Genomic DNA, 21,944 nt, shown 5'->3' with positions numbered 1-21,944 from the left:
AGATTCTAGAGAATGGGTATCATTCATTTATATTTTCTTTTCTTTTCCCACATCCCCATGAGTGAAATGGCTCCAAAGTTCCCCGCAAATAAATCGAAGTGAAATAAAAATGAGTTATAGCAATAAAAGCAGGATTTGCAGTAATCCACGGCAGCAGAATCACATGCAGGCTGCTGACCGGATTTCAGAATGATGTGTATTGATTGAAGCCAAATGAATTAACTCCCTGCTTCTTAAGGGCTTCATTATTCATCTCTTAATTTCTTTTCTACTACCCATTAATAAACTTGCTGGGCCCAAAGCCCTGCAACGAGAGTGTGCTGTCGGGAATGCTTCGCCCTGCCCTAGTCCCAAGGAGTCCCTTGGTAACTTGAGCTCCATCTGCATTATGCATTTGAAGCTGTATCATGCCACTTTAGAACAACTACAGTTTTCCTCAAAGAGTCCTGGGAAGCGTAGTTCATTAAGGGCACTGAGAGTTCTCTGGAGGCCCCATTCCCATCACTGAGCTACAATTCCCAGAGCAGTTTAACAACCCAGCCTCTCTTTCCAGGAAACTCTGTAAATTGATGCTCAGGGTGGGGTAGGGGGCAGGAATAGGGGCCTCCTGACAATTCTCAGCACCCACAACAAACCACAGTGCCCTGAATTCATTGGGGGGAAGCCACAACTGTTTAAAGTGGTATGATACTGATATAAATGTATTTTGTGCAGATGGGGCCTTGTTATGACTGCTTTTGACTCTGTTAACATAGGAAGAATATTTGGGCAGATGCTTGTACTTGGAACTCTATGGCTGAATGATGCCACCAAGTGAGGTGGTTTACCTGCCTGCCCTGTTGGTTGCACCAGCCCTTGCCAGCCTTGGCTCCTACATGTCTTCTTCAGCTACAGCTCCCAACAGACCTGCTGGTGGGAGTTGTAGTCCAACAACTTCTGGAAGCTGCCAGGTTGGTGACGGCTGGGTGGTTGACCGTTGCCTTCCAGAATCTTTCCTGATCCTTCTAATTGGATCCAGGGCCTTCTGCCTGCAGAACTGTGGGAACGTTTATATAATTTAGCAGAGTTTAAACGATCCCCTGTTTGAGTTTATGCAGCGACAAGCAGGTTGCTAACTCGTTTGAGTCCTATCAATAATTATACCTTCCTGGTTGATAATCCCTTTCTGTCTCTCTTAAAGAAACTACTTTACTATCAGATTCATTCAGGTTTACAGAGTTGTTCCTGAAGGCAGGCTTAGGTTACATAACAGATAAACTATATACTAGATAGCAGTGAGTCATGAGAGGACTGCATCCGAGTAGTTACCAGTTACCACTCCTTGCAGCAGCCGACCAGCTGACAAAACTGCCTGCACACAGAGGCAGTCAGTCCTCTCAGAATGTTGGACTTGACTGACAGCTTTATATTCCACAAGAACATGGGGTATACCAGCTGAGTCATGGGTCTTCCCCATAACAAGATGGCAGTTGCTTGGTTTGCAGCTTACTTAAAGGGGTCCCATGTGCCATGATGTTCAGCAGTCATTTATGCTGGCTGGTCTTTCTATCCTAAATCAATTTTCACCCCTAGTTCCCTGTCCCTCCCAACATCAGTTGTGGAAATGAGACTTTTAGGCACTTACCTAGAGAGGAGTGCATCAGTGCTGGTGACATTAATTCGTGGAAGGATTCACTTTTACTGGGCTGTTTTGCCATCCTGTTTATTTACTCTTTGGCTGCATATTCCAGATATATTGACCCATGTTTGCCGGTAGATAAGTTTTAATCTTACTTTTGGTGGTAGCAATTAATCTTCTCTCCCTGCCCCCCATCTCCTGCTTGAATAGGAATGCACTTCTCGTGAACAACTTTGTCTGCTTCAAGAAGTGTTGCCTTTCTGCTAATTTTATTGGCGTGAGAATTGGAAAGAGATCCTTGCCGCACAAGATGGCCACCATCTTGGATGGCTTTAAAGGAGAATTGCACAAATTCATGGAGGAAGAGAAAGCTACCAGTGGCTACCAACCCTGACTGCAGTGTTCTGCCTCCACTGCCAAGAGACAGCACTCCTCTGAATACCAGCTGAAGGGAGAGAGTGCTGGAAGTGTTGGGATGCAATTCATCTTGCACTGCATGGGAAAGTAGATAGGAGAGAGTAGCCTCCAGATTTCCCAGACTATCATTTCTTTCCTAACCTGTGCTGACCTTCACTCGGGTGCTAGATTGACTCTAGGGTTGCTGACCTCATTTCCTGCTTCTTGCTTTTTCATCCTGGCAGAGGAGACAAATATTATGCCTCTCCTGTTGAGGGGCAAGAGCAGGGGTAGGAAACCTAAGGCCCAGGGGCTGGATGCGGCCCAATCACCTTCTCAGTCCGGCCTGCGGATGGTCCGGAAATCAGCGTGTTTTTACATGAGTAGAATGTGACCTTTTATTGAAAATGCATCTCTGGCTCATTTGTGGGGCATAGGAATTCGTTCATTCCCCCCCCCCAAAAAAAATAGTCCGGCCCACCACATGGTCTGAGGGACGGTGGACCGGCCCATGGCTGAAAAAGGTTGCAAGAGCAAGCATGGCTCAAGGCACCTCCACCTTAGTTAAGTAGAGCTAGTGATCTTTCCTATTAAGTACCGTATGTACTTCCTGCGATAAACATAGCTTTTTTATTTTATTTTCCTGAAGTCAGAGTTTCAGTGTGATTATATCCAGGGTAGCTCCTCCAGCAGAGATTCAGTATTAAGTTCAACACCTCCTGAACATTTTTACTCCAGGTGCTAACAGAGTGCTGCTGCTGCAGTCCTTCTTGACAGTTTTCCCCAGGCACCTGGTTGGTCACTGAGCACAGCTGGACTGGCCACTTTGGCCTAATTCAGCAGCTTTGCTCTTTGTTCTTTTGAAAGTGTTTGTGGTGTGACGCCCTCCCAAATCCACTTAGGTTGTGGCTGTGTGGATCTTGCACATCCCTGCATGGTAGCACTTTCAGAAGCAGGGTACCTCTGGGTGCCGGAGGCTGGGAATCACATGCGCAAAGAGTGCTGCAGTTGAGCTCAGGTCTTGCTTGCAGGTTTCCCATGGGTACTTGCTTGGCTACTGTGGTACCTCGGGTTACAGATGCTTCAGGTTACAGACTCTGCTAACCTGGAAGTAGTACCTCGGGTTAAGAACTTTGCTTCAGGATGAGAACAGAAACTGTGCAGTGGCAGCGGGAGGCCCCATTAGCTAAAGTGGTACCTCAGGTTGAGAACAGTTTCAGGTTAAGAACGGACCTCCAGAACGAATTAAGTTCGGAACCCAAGGTACCACTGTATTATGAGAAGAGGATGCTGGACTCAGTGGGACATTGGCCTGATCCTGCCTCTTCCTATGTTCTTTCCCAACCTCTGGCTGCTTGTCCCCCAGGGGAGCAATGGTAAGAAGGTTTTTGATAGACAAAGTTTATTTTATTTTCAACCATGTCTAATCTAATCCAATTAAATATTATTACAGAGATAATTTAACCTGAAATGTGGATTAGGAAGTACAAAGGATGCTCATCAGATTTTCTTTCTTCATGGAGGAATTAAGTTATTTTCAAATTCAAATCCTGCATCATTGAATTGTTCTTTTTATAAAGATGTGGATCAGATTTTTGTTTTGTTATGTTGCTAAAGAAAAGATTCTTCGCTTGCTGTATATCTTGTTCTTTCTGAACGTGGCAGCAAGTGCATTTCAGCTTCTGAAAGGATAGATTAGATCAGGCGCCCTTTGCTGGAGAATATCCTTTGTAAATATGCATGACATCGACCCAGCTGCCATTTTCTCCTGAACATTCCAGCTAGTTCTCCTCTCCGAATTATCGTACTTTGTCAGAACTGGCAGAGTTCTGGATCAGTGGATGTCTTGGCTCAAGCTTCACCAGACGCTTTGCGCCACACCTCCCAACAGCCCCAGCTTCTTGGAAATGTAAGAAATTGCTGTGGACCCCACAGAATACTCATTTCACATAAGGAAAAATGGGGTGATTAGAACCACCTTGCCCAGCCAAAATACCCCCCCAAAAAAAACCCCCACTGCTGCCCCAATTCAGGCAACACCTCCCTCCAAAACAGGCAAAACACTCCTCCAGTCCACAGTAACAAACCACCAAAGATTAAGCAAAATGCATATTCAACCCCAACCACTCACTCTACTTTTCCTAGTCTCAGCCTCATGGGAAAGAATTCAAAAGACTGGCATTTTTTATTTTAAAGAAAAATCAGGAGGGGCAGGGACCTTTGGATAACAACATATATGGGACCCAAGGACCACAGAGAGAGAAAGAACAATAATTATTGGGGTTTTCATAGGTGCGTTTAGGTTTTTCTGTATGCAGAAGATTCATCTCTTTACCTCTTTAGTTCTGAGCATTGCCAGTTCTTCTGTGAAATGGGTATTTTGTGGCTCCCAGAACAGTTTTTCTTGGATATCGGGCTATGGCTGTTGGTTCCCAATGATCCCCTGAAATAATGCATCCATCCTGACTGTTTCTTTCCCCACTCCCAAGAAACGGGAGGTTCTTCTTACCAGTAAGTTTAAAAACCATGCAGGCACCTACTTGATGTCCTGAGCACCTGAAGTTGGCTCCTGCAGTACATTTTAAATGCAGCCAAGACTGGAGGTCAATGTTTGTCCTGATCTTCTGACCGTTTGTCTTGTCTAATGTACTTGTTCATAGATAGGTGTGGGTAGCAAAAGAGTTCCTGGAATGCTTCCAGGAAGGGATTTTTATTGGATTGTAAATCTAAACTAGTTGAGCATCTTACAAGGTTGCTTCATGTGTTCCCAAATTGTGATTACCTTCTACCAGCTGATAATTAAACGGCCAGTTTTTGTTGGTATGCCATGCTGGAACACTGTTATATAAATATGTACATTTGCTACTAAGTTGCTAATAGGGAGGAAAGGAAGGAGAGAGGTCTAATTAAGGAGATAGGATATCATCATCAGTTTCCTCCCTCTCCTCTCCGCTCTGCTTTTCACAAGCAGTAATTTGAAAAGGGCCCTATTAAAGTCATTGGTGGACAAGTTAATGCTCCGTTTCCTAGAATATTGCTCTTCACTCTGAGGATGATAGTCCATCATAAGGGGGGCGCACAGGCACTAATTGCAGAAAACCCACAGTCAAAAACGCCTCTGCTTTCCAGAGTTTGATAGCTCTGGACTCTCCCCCCCGCCCTTTTGTAAATCTTTTGCTTTCTCAGAGGGAAGCTGTTAAACTTCTTGTGCTTCTTTTGTGCATTGTAGTGATTCACAACAGTTCCTCCCTGTCCCCAAGTTTGGAAGAAGATGTCTGTGGTTTGTCACTGCTGGTGCTTAAATGATACCCCCCCGTAGTCTGTTTTAATTTATTTATTTCCAGCTCAGGCAATGTTGTGCCTTCCAGATGGTGTACCAGCATTGTGATCACTTTGGGTGGCCTTTTCTGAACTTTCCGTGAATTCTACAATAGCCATTCTTTGCTTTTGAGATGTGAAGTGTGCTGTGATCTTTGTAACTCAGACACAGACAAAGAGCGGTGGCTTTCTCACCCTCCTGGTTTTGTTGAACTCCTGCAGGCATGGAAAATGGTTAGGGATGATTTGTTGTTGATTTTACTTGTCACATTTATATCTTGCATTTCCTCCAGGGAGCTCAAGGTGGCATGTGTTGTTCTCTTCCTCCTCATTTCATTCTTCACAACATCCCTGTTAGGCTGAGAGACACTGAGTGGACCAAGGTCACCCAGGTAGCTTGATGGCTGAGCATATATTCGAACCCTAGTCTACCAGGCCAGTACTCTGATTACTACATTGCACTGTAGTCCAACAACTGGACAACACAAGCCATAAACACTGGATGCATTCAGGTAAATCAAGGGTAGCTTAATTTAGCAATGAGCAGAAGGCAGATGGAGATTTATTTCTAGCTCTCTGTGCAATTTAGAATAGTTCAGCTGGAGTTACACTCCTCTGGATGCACTCTGGTTTGTCAGTGTCCTTCTTAAAATGTGACACCCAGAATTCAGTGCTCCAGATGTGTTCCAGATGTGGCCTGACCCAGCACAGCATAGAGTAGAAGCACAGCTCCTTGCAATCTTGACACTGTGCTTCTGTTAATACAGCCTAAGATGTAAGGGGCAATGCCAAGTTAAATTGCAGACCCAGGCATCCCAAGTGTGACTCATGGGATGCAATCAGCCTTCCTCCACCTGGTGTCCTCTAGGTGTTTTGAAGAACAATGCACACCAGCCCCAGGCAGCATGGCCAATGGTCAGAGATGATGTGAGTTATTGTCCAAAGCATATTGAGTGCGCTGGGGGCATGGGGGTGGAGGAGGCTGCCTCTTCCTACCCTGTAAGCCCCCATTTTGTGACTGGTGAGCGAGGTCCTTGCACAAAAGGTAGACTCTGCATGCTGGAAATCTGCTCATGTCTGGTTTAGGAACAGCTGTATGTATTGCTTTTAGCCAAAGGCCTTTCCCAAATGTACAATGCAGTCAATAAATAAATAAATAAATAAATACAAAGTGGTACAAAATATAAAATACAAGTTCTTAAAAATTAGGCTCTTGCCATTTGCTCTCACCAATTTCAGACAGGAAACAAAATGATATTTATTAGCTGAAGACATCCCTTGCACAGTTAACAGCTTCTTTTGCTAAATAAGTTTTTTCATTGAGGAATATCCGAAGCTGCCTCATAGTAGAACCCAAACTCCTTTTCCATCTAGACTGACTGACCAAGATTCTTCAGAGTTTCAGGTGTGACTTTTTCTCACGCATTCCTGGAGATTGATCCTGGGACCTTCTGCATGCAAAGCAGATGATCTGTCTTGGAGCTACATCCCCTTTCCATAGTTGTAATCCAGTAAAAGTTACAGCTCTCTTTGATGTGCGTCAGAATTGCATCTGGCTCCATTTCTGCTATGTATAGTTGTTGGCACATTTGACATCACTGGCTGACTTGAGTGTCCGTAATCCTGCCACTTGTGCACAGACACCCACCCACCCCAGCCTTCTTCTCCCCCCACCTCAATGCTGACACCTTTCTGTGATTTTTACTTGCTGCTGAAGACAGCTTCCTAATTTGTTGTTTCTGTTCTGCACTTAACCTTTCTAATTCTCTTGCTGCAGCCTCATGCCATGTCTGCTGGTATGCAAATGCTTAGAGTCTGCTAATAAGCAATTGAATATGATTTGCATTAGGAGGGTGGGCACAGCACAGCAGGTCTGCTGAACCTCAGCCACCCCCACCCACCTTCAAGCATTGCTAATTACTTGCTAGAATGTAAATTGCTCACAGGGAAAGCAAAGAGAATCCTGTTGCCTTTATACAGGCAGATTTGCAAGGCCTGAAGAATGAATGGACTCCTGTCTCCGCAAGCAGCTCATACCTGAGACTGCCTCTGTGTGTGTGTGTGTGCGCGCGCGCGCACGAACACACACACACACACACACACACACGTGTCTGCATGCACCATTGGTTTGAGGAAGGGTCCAGTAGGGTCCAATGTTACAGAGGTCTGGCTGGGCAGAAACATTGCAGAATCTGAGCCAGGGAAAAAATGTAGGCTGTAGCTCAGTGGAAGAGCAGCTCCTTTTTAAGTGAAAGGTCCCAGGTGCCACGATTCCTATGGAACTGACTTGGAGGGGAGGGTCAGATCAGGACAAGGGGTGAGAGGAGCCCAAAGAGATGGAGGCTGGCAGCCCAGGGATCCAAGTTGGCTGGGGAGGACAAGATGGGTGGCGAGTCAGATCCCAGGGAGAGACCTAGTGGGCGGTCACTGAGCCAGCCCATGCAAGCCTCTCCAGAAGACCCCGTTCTGCTGCCTGTGCCATTAGATCCTTCCTCCCTGCCCACTTCAGCTGAGACACCTCTGTCTAAAGAGGAGGTGTCAGGAGTAAAGTCTGGCTCCCTGGAAGTGCTGGCTTTCTTCCCATCACCTGGGGCATGGACAGTCTGGTGCAAACAGTGGTGCAGCCCCAGCCCACCAGAAGGAGTTCCATTTTGCTTGCCCAGCCCAAAGAGGCACCTTGAGTGCAATGTCTTTGCTTGCTTAGCTGTGTATTATACCTGCTGCACCTTTGACTCCTGGATTCCCCAAGTACCATACTGATTTGAGCATGCTTGGTGGGGGCGCAGGAGAGGGCTGCTCCCAGACTTTGGAACTGCCTTCCTGGAGAAGCCAGGCTGGCTCCTGTCCTTCAGCCAGTTTTGACTGTGGTCTCTCTGGAGGCAGAGTCCGGGGTACCTCCCCCTGCTGCCATCACACTCTTCAACTGTGATTTGACTCTGCCTCTAGGAAGAGTTACGGTAACCCTTTCCTGGCTGGCGCACTCTCTGCTGACCAGAAGAACTTTATGGTAAGCTGCAAACTCTGACAGTTCCATTGCCCCTCAGCTTGCAGATAGCAGCAGTCCTCTGAATGCCAGTTGCTGGGGTTCAAATTGGGCAGTGGCGTAGCATGGGTTGTCAGCACCCGGGGCAAGGCAAGTAATTTGCACCCCCTAACCCGTGGATTTTAGTAGGGGCAGAGAGCTGCGAGTGCGAGCGCCCCCCAGTTGTTGCGCCCGGTGCGGCCAGCCCCCCCTGCACCCCTCTGCACCCCTGTATGCTACTGAAAAGGGGAAAGAGTATCACTGCTGCCTTCAGTTCCTGCTTGCGGGCTTGTCCACAATGAGAGCAGGATCCTGGGCTAGGTGGCCTTTTGGCCTGATCCAGTGGGCTCCCCCCCCCCTATTTTTTAAAGTACAGTGGTACCTCGGGTTAAGTACTTACCGTATTTTTTGCTCTATAAGACTCACTTTTTCCCTCCTAAAAAGTAAGGGGAAATGTGTGTGCGTCTTATGGAGTGAATGCAGGCTGCGCAGCTATCCCAGAAGCCAGAACAGCAAGAGGGATTGCTGCTTTCACTGCACAGCGATCCCTCTTGCTGTTCTGGCTTCTGAGGTTCAGAATATTTTTTTTCTTGTTTTCCTCCTCCAAAAACTAGATGCGTCTTGTGGTCTGGTGCGTCTTATAGAGCGAAAAATACGGTAATTCGTTCCGGAGGTCCGTTCTTAACCTGAAACTGTTCTTAACCTGAAGCACCACTTTAGCTAATGGGGCCTCCTGCTGCCGCTGCGCCGCCAGAGCCCGATTTATGTTCTCATCCTGAAGCAAAGTTCTTAACCTGAGGTACTATTTCTGGGTTGGCGGAGTCTGTAACCTGAAGCATCTGTAACCTGAAGCGTATGTGACCCGAGGTACCACCGTACTGGAATTGAACCACTTAATAGATATTCTGCCGCCACCCCCTGCCCGCTCTGTGTGTCTCATTCTGTATTACTACCACCCCACTTAACCCGACGTTGACACCTGTCGTGGTTGTGGCCATGATGTATATGTCAGTAGCATGTTTTTCAGGAGAGAGTGTTAACTGGTGAGACTGTGATATTCTAAGCATTTATGTTTTGATGCTTTTACACATTTTGACAATGAATTACTGAAAGCTCTCGCATTATTGAACTGTCTGCTGGGCACAGAGTGTGTTTCCTTCTCCTGTGGCATGTGAGGTCATGTCAGAAGGACTTAAATTTTAAAAGTTGCTTTTACATAACTTTGTCCGATTCACTGCCTTTGAAGTAGCAGCCAATTATTACAGAATCTTTTGGTTGTTTTATTTGTTTAATTTCTAATATGTATAAACTGTTCTTCCAAAGACAAGTAACAAGGCAATATGCAACATGAAAATACAATACTGCAACAAAAACATTTGGGGGGAAAGAAACACTACAGTTCGTCAATCAAACGATCTGGTTTTCAGTGGCAGAGCCTACACTTTGGAACTCCCTGCCTATTGATATCAGACTAGTGCCTTCACTGTATGCTTTTCAGCACCTGCTAAAATTTTTTTGTTTAGGCAAGCTGGTTCAGACATGTAGAATGTTTATGTGTGTTTCAATCTGGTTTTTAGCTTACGGATGATTTTTATTATTCTTTGAATATTTTAAATAGGTGTTTTTACTGATAATTCATCGCTTCATTCTTTTGTAAACTGTTTTATATCAAGTGGTATATAAATTTTATGAAACAAATAAATAAATAGCTGGATTAAAAGCATCAATGTTCAAAAGGCCTGTCTGAACAGAACATTTTTCAAGAGATGCCTTACCTTTCCCGCCCCGACCTGGCCACAGTGATCCATGCGATGGTCACCTCCAGGCTTGACTACTGTAATTTGCTCTACGCGGGGCTGCCCTTGAAGCTGTCCCAGAAACTCCAGTGGGTGCAGAATGCTGCAGCGAGGCTCCTCACAGGGTCTCTGCCATGGGAGCATATTCACCCGGTGCTTTTCCAGCTGCACTGGCTCCTGGTGGAGTACAGGGTCAGGTTCAAGGTGCTGCTTTTGACCTTTAAAGCCCTTCACGGCCTAGGACCCTCGTACCTACGGGACCGCCTCTCCCGGTATGCCCCAAGGAGGACCTTAATAGCAACACCCTAGAGGTCCCAGGCCCTAAGGAAGACAGATTAGCCTCAACCAGAGCCAGGGCCTTTTCAACACTGGCCCCGGCCAGGTGGAATGCTCTGTCTCATGAGACCAGGGCCCTGCAGGATCTGATTTCTTTCCGCAGGGCCTGTAAGACAGAGCTATTCTGCCTGGCTTTCCATTTGAACTCAGCCTGACCTTTTGTTCCCCTTCCTTCCCTCTCCCTCCCCTTTTTGTGAAGATTGCCTGCTCTGGGATCCCACAGCTGGTTCTCCCCTGGTCTCCTCGCTGGCCCAAGTGGGACTAATTTAGCCAGCCAGCCCTGGTGATCATCTAATGTTTATTGGATGGATTTCCCCCTTCAAATCAAATTTATTTTTGATTTTATTGTTATTTACACTTTATACCGTATTTTATGCTTTTTTTTGTAGCATCAATTAAGTGTTTTAAATTTGTTGTTAGCCACCCTGAGCCCGGTTTCCTGAACCAGGAAGGGTGGGGTATAAATAAAAATTTATTATATTATTATTTTAAAAAAGCAGTCTGACTTTTGCTGGACTCCTGTTGGCAATGAGTTCCACAGGGCAGAACCTGACAAAGGTCAGTCGAACCTCAGGGGTGTCAGGAACCACCAGTGGTGCCAAATCATGAGATTTCAGTGTTTGAGGCAGAGCATAGAAAATTGGGGTTGCAACTGATGCAGCCCAATCAGGACAGTCGCTCTTAAAAAGGATATTGCAGAGCTCGAAATGGCTGAGAAATAATTGAGGGGAAACAGAGAAAAGGCAAGCAAGAGGGTACATGATGGGGTGCATAATATTATGCATGATTCTGAGGAAGTGGATGAAGGAAAGCTTTTCTCATGCATAATGCTAGAACTTGTGGACATACAATGAAGCTGACTGTTGGAAGATTCAGGAAAGAGAAAGGGCTCCTTCATGCAGCTTATAGTTAAACAATGGAACTTGTTCCCACAGTTACAAGAAAGGAGATTCCAACTAAACATACAGAAAACCTTTCTGATGTCCGAAAGTGGAACAGTCTCCCTTGGGAGGTTGTGGGCTCTCCTTTCATGGAGGTTTTTAAGCAGAGGTTGGACTCCCATCTCTCATGGATGCTTTAGCTGAGCAATTCCTGCACTGCAGGGGGCTGCGCTAGATGACTCTACAGTTCTACGATCCTATGGCTTACAGAAGCTAACTAGACTGGCAGCTGGCTCTTACTCCAGTACCGGCTGCAGGACAGTGTCCTCCAGCACACCTGAAGGCAGCAATCTCTGTCCTCCCTTGCGGGAGAATGCCCAGTTGGAACAGCCAGGAGGCTGCTGTCCCTGCCTCCAGCATCCGCCCAACGTCAGAGCCAGCTCTGGTATTCTGCTGTCAGACTTCTGCTCTTCCAGCTGGCCTGTTTAAGTGATTTGGGCCACTAGTCCAGGCAAAGTCTTCCTTTTTCTGGTGTTTTTAAAACAGTGTTAGCATGAATGTCCTTACTTGTCCCGTAAGTCCCCCAACCCAAGGTAGGAAGAAGAAGGGGGAGGAGCGTGATTCCTCCTGCTCCCACTCTTTATGACAAAATGTGTATAATGATTACAGGCGTGCAACAATAAGAGGGCGATTTGAGGTGGGGGAAGCGAGAAGTTTATTCACTTTGTTCTTAATCAGTATTCGCTCAGGAGATGTGCCTTTGCAGAAAGCGATGCAATCCATTGAGAATCCTGGCAGATTTAAATCTGCAATAAAAGCCCTGGGGAAATTAAGAAGACAAAACATTAACCACAGACTAAACATTAACATATATTAGCATTTTTATTACACCTGTAGAAATGTTAAATGGAGCTGGCTACTACTATTAAAAAACTTTATGCTCTAAACCCCATCATTCCAATGTATGTTTTAAACATTTCCCTTAAAAAAAGAGAGGGGAATTTAATTAAACTGACTTCTATAGCAGTAAGCGCTTAATGGAGTTGAGGGTCACCTTATGGTAACTTTAAATGGAAGAAATGCACTTATTTGCACTGCAGAGCATTCTGCTAACAGGTTGCTGCAGGAAGGGGGCGGCGGCGGGGGGGGGGAGCCTGCTTATTGCAGAGCTGCAAAGGGCGGAGAAGTTGGGGACTGCAAAGATGAAGCAGTTGAGGGAAAGGCTAAACTTTATGATAAATATTTTTAAAGATGCAAACACAATAGTAGGGATTAACATTAATTAAAACTAAGCGGGAATAAACTTACAATTAGGGGCAGGCGAATCTTCTGGTTTCAGTTTCCCTGTTTTTCATTTTTCTATTCTTAAATCAAGTTCTTCACCATTCTGCAGCAATTTGCAATGCTTTAAAAAGAAAAGAAAAAAAGAAAATACCACACAAGGGCCAGAGTCATAGCTTGGCAGCGGCGGGGAGTAGCTGTTTTTTTGCCCCGGATGAACCCAGGCAGGACACTGAAATAGTCCTTGAGATATTTCTCAGCTGATAAAAGGTAAAGGGACTCCTGACCATTAGGTGCAGTCATGACTGACTTTGGGGTTGCGGTGCTCATCTCGCTTTATTGGCCGAGGGAGCCGGCGTACAGCTTCCGGGTCATGTGGCCAGCATGACTAAGCCGCTTCTTGCAAACCAGAGCAGCGCACGGAAACGCCATTTACCTTCCCGCCGGAGCGGATACAAACAAGCTAATGGGAGAGTCAGTGGTCAGGCTCCTCTTCTTTGTTTGAAGGTCTTGCAAGATGATAGTCTCATTTTAACTGTAATTTGTATCTTATGTTCTTATTTTAAAAGATAGTGTGTTCTACATGCTCATTCTTGTATGCTTCGTTTTTGCAGTCTGTGACCATATAATAAATGATTGATTGTCTTGAAATATTTTCAGAGTTGTAATGTGAATTTCTCCCCAGAAACACACTTTTGGCGTATTTTTAACTAATGCACATTTTGTTCCCCCTAATATAGTGTATTTTTGTATGTTGTTTTCACTAATATGATTCAATTGGTGGGGGAAATTGACCTTCTTTGCCAGAGCACAGTAGGGCTTACTTAGCAATTTCCTTGCCTGTGACTTGGCAGAAGGGTGGTGCTGGTGAGATGGCATGCTGAGGAGAAGAATTACAGAGACAGTTGGGTAAAAGAAAGAAGGAGGGGAAGAAATGATTGCAGGGAAACTGAAAAAGCAAAAGCTGCTGTGGAGTGGAAGCTGTTTCATAGAAGATGGTTTCAGGTGCCAAGGAGCTTGTTGCTAGCCAGCTGAGATCTAACTAGTAATTAAAATAGAAATGTCTTGACAGCAGAACAGCTGCCTGTGTAAACGGTGCTGCAGATAATACAGTGATGGCAAAGGAGTGTCTATGTGTGTGTTGCTGATTTAGTTACTGAACTGCACAGTGAGGCTGCTAATGGGGAGGGATGGTTTTCTTTTAATCACAGAGCATGCAGCTGGCTAAGGGCAGAGGAAAGGCATATCGGTAATTTGCTACATGGTGGGGCTGCTCAGGTACAGTTCTCCAGCAAACCAAGCTCAGACCATGCTTTGAGGTCTTGGCAAGTCAAGTTCACATGCAGCAGCAAAAGATGCTTTGCTTCTACTTGCTGTTACAAACTTCTGATTACCGCACATGGAGAGTGTGGGGAAGGTAGCACTTGAGCCTAATGCTTGACAAAAAATTGTATGTGTAACACTAAACTATGGCCCAGTGTTAGTTTTGCAAAGAGAAGGGCCTGGTTTGGATGTATGCTTCTCAATTTATTAAGCCAAGGTTATGTGAGCCTTTCACCCTTGCTGACTGTTCTCTCATTGGCTTGCTGCAGTTCAACACTTTCTGGGTGCAGTTGGCCATGGTTTCTCATTGCGTCTAAACCAGGAAACTAGGTTTGCCAGGCTCTTACGCCATTGTTTGAAGTTTGCTTAAGCACCAGTTTCATCTGGATGACATCTGAAAGCAGAGTGAGATGCTGACCCATCATTGCTTCCTGTGGTGGCCAACCAGATTCCTCCAGGGAGTCCACAAGCAAGACACTGAGCTCTCCTCCAGGTAGGATTTCTGCCTGGAAGACATACGAAAGACAATATTAGGAATATAGTCGACATCTTGGAAAAGTTGGAAGCGAAATTTTTTTTTGTAAAGCAATGTTAATGTTTATTGATGTGGAGAAGGCCTTCGATAATCTGTCTTGGAGATTTATGATACAAAATCTAGAAAGTATTGGGGTTGGACAGGAGTTTTTAAATGGTATCAATGCAATCTACCATGAACAAAAAGCAAAAAATATAATTAACAATGTGTTGTCAGAAGAAATTAGAATTGAAAAGGGTACCAGGCAAAGGTGCCCACTTTCCCTTCTGCTTTTTATATCGGTCCTGAAGGTCTTGTTAAGCATGATAAGGAAGGATGAACAAGTTAAAGGTATTATGGTAGGCTCAAAACAATATAAATTAGAAGCCTTTGCTGATGATTTGGTGTTAACGCTTCAAGATCCAGCCTCCAGTGCAGCAAAAGCATTGGAGCTGATACAGGAGTTCGGACAGGTGGCAGGATTTAAGTTAAATAAGAGCAAAACCAAAGTATTGGAGAAAAACCTGGATAATGACGAAAGGAAAATATTGCAAGAAAAAATGGGCCTAGTCTTAGTGAAAAAAGTTAAGTATCTGGATGTAAATTTGTCAGTGAAAAACTTGAATTTATATAAAGATAACTACGAGAAATTATGGAATGAAATTAAAAGAGATCTTTAGAGTTGGTCAAATCTAAAATAGTCATCAATGGGCCGAATATCTGTGGTTAAGATGAATGTATTGCCAAAGATGTTGTTTTTGTTTCAAGTCCTCCCAATTATTGATAATGCAAAATGTTTTAAAGAATGGCAGAAAGCTTTGTCTAAATTTATCTGGCAAGGGAAAAAACCCATAATTAAATATAAATTATTAATGGATTCAAAAGGAAGAGAGGGATTCTCCCTGCCAGATTTGAAGATATACTTTGAAGCCGGAGCCCTTTGTTGGGTTAAGGAATGAATTCAATTAGATAATGCTGAGGTTCTTGATTTGGAGCAGTTTGACAATGTATTTAGTTGGCATGCTTATCTATGGTACGACAAGATAAAGGCCCATAATGGTTTTAAAAATCATGTAATCAGAAAATCTTTATATAATGTTTGGATAAAATACATAGATCTCTTAGAAAGGAAAACACCCAGGTGGTTTTCGCCAATGGAGGCAAAGGCCCAGAAAAAGTTAAATATGGAGACCAAATGGTTGAGATATTCTGACCTATTGCTGGAGGATAATCAAGGATTTAAATTAAGTCTTTTACCTTTAAAGGGGAAAAGTTTAAAATAAGATCAGTGGAAGACAAGGGAAAATTTTTGAGAGACCACGAAGAAGACCTGCAAAAAGAAGTTCTAGAAGAGTTAAGAGCCTTAAGATCAGGAGTACTAGACATAGCACCACCACCTTTGGGATTGGATAAACAAAAAAAAGTGATACCACCATCAGAAAAAGAAGAACTTTTGGGAGCAGTTGGAGGAGAATAGAATAACCACACCATGTCTCTGCAATTTTTAAGTTGGAACATTCATGGACTTAATTCCCCGGAGAAGAGGAAGAAAGTCTTTCATTTATTGAAAAAGGAACAATTGGACTTAATTTGTTTACAGGAAACACATGTGATAAGGCTACACAGGAAAGTATTGATTAATAAAAGACTGGGTCAAGAGTTTATCTCATCGGACAAGAGTTTATCTCATCGGACAAGGTTAAAAAGAGAGGAGTTGTTATTTATGCCAAAGAGAGCCTATCACTGAAATTTGTTTTTAAAGATGAACAAGGAAGATTTGTGGCAATTGAGATTCAATCACAAGGAGAAAAATTTTTGATTGTAGGAGTTTATGCACCAAATGAGGGAAAATCTGAATTCTTCAAGAAACTGCATGAGACATTGTTGGACTATATGGACTACAATATTATTATGATGGGAGATATGAATGGAGTGGTATCTACAAATATGGACAAGTCGCAGAGACAGGTTGTAACTAAAGATGGCAGACTACCAAAAACCTTTTTTTAATTGACTGACAATATGGATTTGATTGACATCTGGAGAACTAAGAACCCCCTTGGAAGAGAGGGAACATTCTTCTCTGAAGCCAATATGACATGGACAAGAATTGACCAAATATGGATAACTAGAGGACTGGCACCTAAGACCCGAAAAGTGGAAATTTGCCCAAAAACTTGCTCCGACCATAATGTGGTGAAGATGGAGATGAAACTAACACCAATCGGTTCTTTCAGATGGAGGATGAATGACACCTTATTTAGAGATCAAGAGGTTATCAAGAAGGCCCAAAAAATCTTGAGAGACTATTTTGAGATAAATTTGAATACTACGGTTGAAAAAAGAGTAATCTGGGATGCAAGCAAAGCGGTCATGAGAGGGTTTCTGATTCAACAGAACGCAATAAAGAAGAGAATTCAAAATGAGAAAAAAGATAAAATCCTGGAAAAAATAAAAGAAGGAGAGAAGAAACTAAGAGCAAAACCAAAGTCGCAAGAGATTCTGAGAGAAATAAAGTTATATCAAGTACAATATATGAAAATGATAAATCAGGAAGTAGAATGGAAAATTAAGCAGATGAGACAAAAGACATTTGAATTGGCTAATAAATGCGGGAAACTGCTAGCTTGGCAGGTGAAAAAAAGGCAAAAACTAAACACCATTACAAATCTGGATGTGGAAGGAAAGAACATACAGAATCCATTGGAGATTAGAAAATGCTTCCAGAGATATTTTAAACAACTATATACACAAGGGCCACAGAAAGAGATGAATTAGACCAATTTTTAAGAACAAATGGATTACAAAAAATCTCTCAAGAAAATAAGATAATGTTGAACCATAAAATCACAGAACAGGAGGTGGAAGGAGCCATTCAGAAAATGCAGTTGGGTAAATCTCCAGGGCTGGATGGCCTAACCTCCAAATACTATAGATATTTGAAAGATTGGTTAATTCAGCCACTAAAGGAGGTTTGCAATGAAATTTTGGAGGGGAAAAAGGCGCCAGAGTCGTGGAAGGAAGCTTACATTACACTCATTCCGAAAACTGAGTCTGAAAAGACACAACTTAAGAACTACCACCCCATATCCCTGCTTAATGTGGATTACAAAATTTTTGCTGATATTTTGGCTAACAGATTAAAAAAGGTACTAGTTGAAGAGATACATAAAGACCAAGCTGGCTTTCTCCCAGGTAGACATTTGTCTGACACTATGAGGAATATAATTAACATTTTGGAGAAGCTGCAAGTGAACATTAATACCAAAGCAGTTTTAATTTTTATAGACGCGGAAAAAGCCTTTGATAATATTTCTTGGAATTTTATGAAGAAAAATCTTCAGGGAATGGGGGTAGGCCAAGGGTTTGAAAATGGTATAAGTGCAATTTACTCAGAACAAAAGGATAAGTTAATAGTTAATAATGTGATGACAGAGGAATTTAAGATAGAGAAAGGTACACGACAAGGCTGCCCAATTTCCCCATTGCTTTTTATTTCAGTCCTGGAGGTTTTGCTAAATATGATTAGAAGGGACCGTCTGATTAAAGGTATTCAGGTCAGAGCCAAACAATACAAATTGAAAGCTTTTGCAGATGACCTAGTTTTGACGTTACAGGAGCCAGAATCTAGTACGAAAAGAGTATTAGAACTGATTCAAGAATTTGGTCATGTGGCAGGATTTAAGCTGAACAAGTCAAAAACTAAAGTTCTTGAAAAAAAAATAACACCAATGGAGAAAGAGAGGTTTCAGAAGGAGACAGGATTAACATTAGTTAAGAAAGTAAAATATCTGGGGGTTAATATGACTGCTAAGAATTTAAATTTATTTAAAGATAACTATGAGAAATGTTGGACAGAAGTGAAAAAAGATTTGGAAATATGGTCAAATTTGAAGCTTTCCTTGTTGGGTCGAATTGCAGCTATAAAGATGATTGTATTGCCAAAAATGTTATTTTTGTTTCAGTCATTGCAAATTTTGGACAAGATGGACTGTTTCAAGAAGTGGCAGAAAGATATTTCTAGATTTGTCTGGCAGGGCAAGAAGCCCAGAATAAAATTTAAAATACTAACCGATGCAAAGGAAAGAGGTGGATTTGCCCTGCCAGACCTTAAACTTTATTATGAATCAGCAGCATTCTGCTGGTTGAAAGACTGGCTGCTTCTTGAGAACACAGACATTTTGGATTTAGAAGGTTTCAATAATGTTTTTGGGTGGCATGCATATTTGTGGTACGACAAGGTTAAAGCACATAAAGCATTTAAAAATCATATTGTTAGGAAAGCTTTGTTTAATGTTTGGATTAGATATAAAGATTTATTGGAAAATAAAACTCCAAGGTGGTTGTCACCAATGGAAGGAAAGCTCAGAAAAAGCTCAATATGGAGGCCAGATGGCTGAAGTATTGGGAAATTTTGGAACAAGAAGGAGATAGACTGAAACTGCAGAGTTTTGAGAAACTAAAAAACAAAGTGCAAGACTGGCTTCATTATTATCAGATAATGGAGGCTTACAATTTGGATAAGAAAGTTGGCTTCCAGGTGGAAAAATCTAAATTGGAAAGAGAACTGTTAGAACCCAAAACTAAGATTTTGTCAAAAATGTATAACTTGCTGCTGAAATGGAACACTCAGGATGAGACTGTCAAATCAGCTATGATTAAATGGGCACATGATGTTGGACATAACATTATGTTTGCTGACTGGGAACAGTTGTGGACCACTGGGATGAAATTTACGGCATGTAATGCCTTAAGAGAAAATATTATGAAAATGATATACAGGTGGTACATGACCCCAGTCAAGCTTGCAAAAATTTACCATTTGCCCGATAATAAATGTTGGAAATGTAAAGAAAAGGAAGGTACATTTTTTCACCTTTGGTGGACGTGCCCAAAGATTAAGGCTTTCTGGGAAATAATGAATTGAAAAAAGGTATTTAAATATACCTTCTTGAAGAAACCAGAGGCCTTTCTCTTGGGTATGGTCGGCCAGTTGGTGTCAAAAAAGGATAGAACTTTCTTTATGTATGCTACAACAGCAGCAAGAATACTTATTGCAAAGTACTGGAAGATGCAAGATTTACCCACTCTGGAAGAATGGCAGATGAAGATGATTGACTGCATGGGATTGGCAGAAATGACTGGCAGAATCCGCGACCAGGGAGAAGAGTTGGCGGAAGAAGATTGGAAGAAATTCAAGGACTATTTACAGAAATATTGTAAAATTAATGAATGTTGAATGATGTCGGATAGAAATTAAGGGGTTTTTTAGCTGTAATGCTTTGAGATAAGGATTTGCTGAATAAATAATTTGAATTGGACTACAAGAAGGGGAGGTATGAGGAGGTCAGGGAAATATGTCATTGAAAACTAAGTATTGTGAACTATATGTGTTTTTTAAACTTTTTTGCTTTTTGTTTGTATAAAAATTGGAAATTTTAATAAATATCTTTAAAAAAAAAACAAGAAAGAAGATTCCACCTAAACATTAGGAAGAACTTCCTGACAGTAAGAGCTGTTCGACAGTGGAATTTGCTGCCAAGGAGTGTGGTGGAGTCTCCTTCTTTGGAGGTCTTTAAGCAGAGGCTTGACAACCATATGTCAGGAGTGCTCTGATGGTGTTTCCTGCTTGGCAGGGGGTTGGACTCGATGGCCCTTGTGGTCTCTTCCAACTCTATGATTCTATGATTCTAAGAAAAGCTCTGTCAGTTGGGATTGTTGTAGCAAATAGAGCCCTCCCTTCCCCTGCTCTTTCTGACTGACTTGGGCTGTCAAATACTACCATGTCTTAAACTCATGTGCTGCATTATTCCACCCATAATGGTTGAAGTCCAAGGACACATTTAATGTTACAAAATATTGGACCTACGTGTCATGGATCGGCCTGTTCCCCATGATTTGCCATGCCTGGGAGAGGGTGTCTGTGAAGCCAGGGGATGCAGGGGCACCACAGAGGAGGAGGAAACTAACACTGATGGTGAGGATCACCTGGAAGAGGCTTGCTGGGGAGGGGGAAGTGACAGTCAGGGCGAAGAGTGCTTGATGTTGAGCTGTCAGGATGGGGCAGGCATGGGGAACCGGGAAGAGGGCAGCAACAGGGACTGAGGAGGGAGCATGGGACTGGTGGGAGAATTCCCAGAGGGATCTGTTCAAGCAAGCAGGGAGCCCCAACATACTCACCCACCCTACTGCTGCTGCTGTCACCGTGAGCCTGTAAGTAGGCAAGGAGGGAAAAACAACATTGTTTGCCAAGGAGAAGGAGTGGTCAGCTGCATGCATGTGGTCAGCAGCTTGGAGAGAATACCTGCCAGACACAAGTGTGGAATGCCTGAGGAAATGCTGGCCTGCTGTGCCTGAGCAGGCTGAAAGCACAGAACAGGTGATCCCTGCACCTGTAGCTGACTCAGATTGGAACCCACCCTAACAGTAGTGCCCTATTTAAAGGAAGAAGAGGCAAGCCCAAATGTCAACACAACTCTCCAGGGTAGACATGAAGAGGAGTATTGTGAAGACCAAGGGGGTGATGTAAGATGTTGGAGCACAGAGGAGGATGGAGTGACTCATGCTGGATGAAGGTGCTGCAGAGACGGGAAGAGCAAGATGTGATGAGGGACCATTGCACACTAAGAGGAAGCAAGGGCAAAGAGGAGCAAAGTACCACCCAGAGGTGCCAGATCCAGGATAGGTGCCATGGGGAGGGGGTTAGACTTGACACTGGACCACCTCCCATCTCAACCTTACACCAAACATCATACTAGGAAACCTTAAAATAAGACAGGTACTTAATATCTCATGTGATGGAAATGTGAGGCGGGATTGGGAACTTTTCTACTGCCTGTGGTGGATGTGTCCAGCAGCAAAGAACTATTGGACAAATATTGAATGTGGAGGCTGAATGCAGCTCTCTGGACTTGTGCAACATTTTTATTGACTCTTGTAGGTGTGTGTGCAAATAGCAAATCCTGAGAAGTATTAAAGGTATGTGGTAAGATGCAAAGATCCTTTACGCTAAATCCTGGAGAGTAGGAGGGATGCCGGCAGCAGAATAAGGAGAAAACAAAAGGCATAATGATGCTATTAAGTTAATTGCCTTAGAATTAAGAAAACAGGCAAAGTGGCAATAAAGTTGCTGAGAGCTGGCTATCTTTTCATGCTCGGAATAATAAAGTGCTCACATCAACAAAGATTAGTCATGTATTTTTTTATTTTTTTAATGAAATTGTGGTTCTATGTATTCTGAAATGATGAGATTTTTGAACAAAATCGTAATTTTTAAATATATAAACGTATGAGAATATTTTAAGCTAAAAACATCCTTAATTAGATGATTCTGCAGCTTTGGTCACATGAGACAAATTCACATTCTGCTCCTTTGGTTATGTTAAAAGGAAACCATGAAAAAATGGCCTGCAGTTTCAAAGGGTGTTGGCTTAAAATGATCTGGCATGTGCAAAGAGGG

The 21,944-nt window shown here is 43.1% G+C and overlaps 1 protein-coding gene across 4 annotated transcripts in view; it reads left to right on the top strand.

Moving 5' to 3' along the window:
* GPC3 (glypican 3) overlaps positions 1-21,944 on the top strand; it is a 270,058-nt gene that overhangs the window by 145,277 nt on the left and 102,837 nt on the right. The window lies entirely within an intron of this gene.

Source organism: Podarcis raffonei, chromosome Z, assembly GCF_027172205.1.
Source record: "Podarcis raffonei isolate rPodRaf1 chromosome Z, rPodRaf1.pri, whole genome shotgun sequence".
NCBI classification, from domain to species: domain Eukaryota; kingdom Metazoa; phylum Chordata; class Lepidosauria; order Squamata; family Lacertidae; genus Podarcis; species Podarcis raffonei.
This window is presented reverse-complemented; position numbering and strand designations above follow the sequence as displayed.